We start from the raw sequence: 3,728 nt of genomic DNA on the forward strand, positions 1-3,728 counted from the left end.
GTTTGTTTGTCGAGTCGTGATTCGCAGTTGAGTTTTAAAGTCTAAGGCAACGCACGAGGCAAAAATTTAAATATTTCCCCTGCTCAAGTAGCATGCTGGCCAAAAAGGCTGAAATGGCAAGAAAGGGGTGGGCCAGGGGCGAATAAAATCAGCCAAATTAACAGAAGCAATGTTGTTGCACGTTTCTGGCTCTTGCAATGTGAATCTGCTTTCAGCAAAGTCCAAAAGAAAGTTTTTAAGTAATGGGGTTCCCTTCAAAAGTAGATCATAATACATCAGCAAATAGATTTTTAAATGACCTAATAGAAAACTTTGGAAAGTTGCTGCTGAACTAGCTTAAAAAAATGGTTAAAAAAATATTAATATTCATTTTTAAAAATTATCTAAATTAGCCAATCTTATCTTAATTTCTTGTGGACGCGTTTTACTTAACTATGCAATTATACTAAATTCTATTTATATATGAGATCGTTATCATATTTCATCTCAGAATAAAAAACTCAGATTCACATAGAAAAAGTGGCAAGAGGCAAATAGCATTCCTTTGCCATTATAAGAAAACATTTGTTAAAATGTTAGCTCTTTCAATATTTTCATTGCATTTCAGTTGCATAAGCATGGTGTCTTTCCCTTTGAAGCGAGCTTGTTATGATTTCAACTTGTTGCACGTGAAATGCATAACGTTAGCGGCCGTCTTGGCCCGAAGCTGCGGATTCCAGTCTGCAGAATCCAGACTGCAGACCAAAAACTGTAGACCGTAGACCGTAACCAAGGCACGTAGTCTGGCCAAGATGCGGAAGTTTGGCGATGCGAAACACTGCGAACCGAAATCAAACCGACGATGAAAATCGAAGCGGAATACTTTTTAATGCAATTCTTAAAGTGTAAGTGGCTCAATTGCCCGGGTTTAATTGGAAGCGACTCTTCTCAGGCTGCTCACGTAGCAGCTTCAAAATTGCCAAACATATGCGATGATGTTCCGCCTTCGCCGCCCCCTCGAGAAGGGCAGGAAAATTCAATTGAAAAACGCCTGGCGGGCACACATTTTCCTCAAGCACGTCAGCTGCCTCAGACCAAGGAAAAATCTATGAATCAGAGATTTAAATTAATATCGCGCGGCAACATGTCGCTAGAGATTGATTAAGGCGCTTGGCTGATATCTAATAATTTTAATTTCCGTTGTGCAGATGTAGACTTAAATCATTTAACTTCTTGTGAATTTTATTTTAGCCATCACCTAATTAAAATGCTCTCCACTGAGGGGCCAATGAGGCGTGGCAAATTAACTGCCTCTCGGCAATGTGACAACATCCGATTTGCGAGAAAAAATCGAGATGAGCGGGAAAAGGGAAATTGATAAAATCGAACAGTCAATAAAATTGTTGCGAGTTAAATCTGCTAGCAGCTATTAAATAAAGCAGAATTGATGACGATTGCGAAAAAGGACATAGCACAAGCCAGCGAATTGAATTTTAATCAATTAATAGTTGCGAAAATTGAATAATTGCCATCGCTTTCGCGGCAAAAACGAATTTAAGTGGCCAGTTCAGATATTAATTTAACTGAGGTTGCCAGTGAAGTGAAAATTAAACGGGACTATGATATTTTATTAAGTAGTCCCATGTAGTATTTACATTGTTAATGTAATGGTTACATTTTGGGATAGATCTTTATAATAACCTATAGTTCTAACATGAATCAGTTTTGGTGACCCTCGTTAGACAAAGCTTCTAAAAGCTAAATTTTGAAAAACAAATAAGACAAGTAAATCAAGTGAGTTGATATGGACGCTTTTGTTTTTTTTACCTATTGTAGTTTTCGGAGTCAAAAATAGCCCGAGGTCGATCGTAGGGGTCAGCGATAAGAACTTGTGCGCTTATGAATGTATGTATGTATGTATGAATACATTTATATTTAATATAATGTATACAGTATGAATATAAATTTCGACTTGCACCAGCAAACATAAAGCTAGATCCAATTATAAAAGTATATGTATAAAGCAGTGTAAGAATACAATCCTAACCAATTTAAAATGTTTCTATTAAAATTGTTCTGCATATACCTGTCCGTTCTTTATTTTGTACAGGGTCCACTAGTTTATTTCAACAAAAAAAAATTTTTTTTTAAATTATATTTTGAAAGATTTTTGAAAAGGACCAAGCCTACCTAATTGTTGTCCTTGAAATTTGTAGTTATATTAAAGCACCTAAGAATATCCTTAATTACGATTTTAGCGGAAATGAACCAAAAAAGTTGAGCAATTTTAAAACGTTTCTATTTATTATTCTTTATTATTGGAAGAAAACTAACAAATAAAATCGTTTCTACAATATTAATTTTTCCGTGGCTATACATATGTACATATGCCTGCAGATTCAATTAGTTGAAGACTGTTTAAAAAACATCTGCCATTTAAAAAACCACCGAAGTATCACCTTATCGCCTTATTTTAAAGCTTAAAGCTCAGTCCAAAATTGACTATGAAAACATATGTCAAATGCAGAATAGTTTCAGTTGCTTTCTATCACTCACAGAATGCTTGCGTTTAAAGTCCTCATCTTTGCGATGTTAATAGTGCTGAGCCTTGGTCAGTTTCGGCCTCCACGTATGTATTCCATACTTATTTATAACATCTTTAACTTCTTAGTTTTATTTATTGCTGTTTTTAGTCAATTAATTAAGTAGTTCTAGTTTAGTTATCAAAATTTGTTTTTGTTTTAAATAATTTTTTTACCTTTAAATAAGAAATAGTGTACTACTAGACTTGAAAAAACGTACGGTAGTTGGATGTTTTAGACCTTATTACTAGATTACTTTGAAGGCGAGAAAAATGGACTAAATATGATTTTATTTCATGCGTTCTAATTTCGTTAATTTATATATTTAGTTGAATTACAAAATATTGTATGCAACGACATTTTATTAACCCCCTTTATTTTTTGTATTAGGTTTATGCAACTTATGCTATATCATTAGCCATGACGTGAAAGGCCGTAATGACGGTGTTAAATTTCGTGAAACCAGAAATTATAAATAGTATAATAAATATCAAAACAATATGACAAATTTGGCTGCAAGAATTCAAAAAGTTCTTTGAATTAAATGGTGTTCATACTTATACTCAACCTTTCCATTTTATTTTATTCTTAGCTTATACAAAAATTAAAAAAAAATGTATCACAATTTTTGGATGTAAATATACAAGCAGAAAATGAACAATTCTCTTTATTTCGGCAGTCACACCTTTTGGCTTGAATGATATCTTTTGGTTGGGTGCACACCTTGCATAGAGCAAAAAGAAGTTTCATCAGATCTGGAGATTAACAATTTTTATTCTTTAAAAAGAAAGACCAACTGTCTATTGACGATCTTTTCTTGAAGTAATTTAACATGAGAGTATTTCAGTTTTAATCAGTTACTCTGAGTACATTATAATCGCTAATTGGGTAACTAAAAGTACTTTTTTGTCTTCCTAATTTGGAGTGCACCTTTACTTCCCTGAGGTAAATCAGAAAATATATGTAAACGATCTAGCTTACGGGTTTTGTGTTGTATTTCCCGTAATCAAGCAGCATATTTTTCCCTTAGTCGTCAAACGATGGAAAAGCAGATTAGAGCAAAAGTCGTCCGTGTTGACAAATGCATATTACAACAACGTGCAACTGGCCGTAATAAAAGCCACGTCTATTGCGCCATCTGGACCACGAGAAGTGCGGCAGCCAAAA

The 3,728-nt window shown here is 34.1% G+C and overlaps 1 long non-coding RNA gene across 1 annotated transcript; it reads left to right on the forward strand.

Moving 5' to 3' along the window:
• The first annotated feature begins 2,446 nt into the window (after positions 1–2,446).
• LOC139352570 (uncharacterized) lies at positions 2,447–3,128 on the forward strand. Its single transcript, XR_011603796.1, has 2 exons — positions 2,447–2,608; positions 2,952–3,128. It is a non-coding gene; the product is annotated as an uncharacterized lncRNA (long non-coding RNA).
• The last annotated feature ends 600 nt before the right edge of the window (positions 3,129–3,728 follow it).

The sequence above is a fragment of the Drosophila suzukii genome, chromosome 2R (assembly GCF_043229965.1).
Source record: "Drosophila suzukii chromosome 2R, CBGP_Dsuzu_IsoJpt1.0, whole genome shotgun sequence".
Lineage (NCBI taxonomy): Eukaryota > Metazoa > Arthropoda > Insecta > Diptera > Drosophilidae > Drosophila > Drosophila suzukii.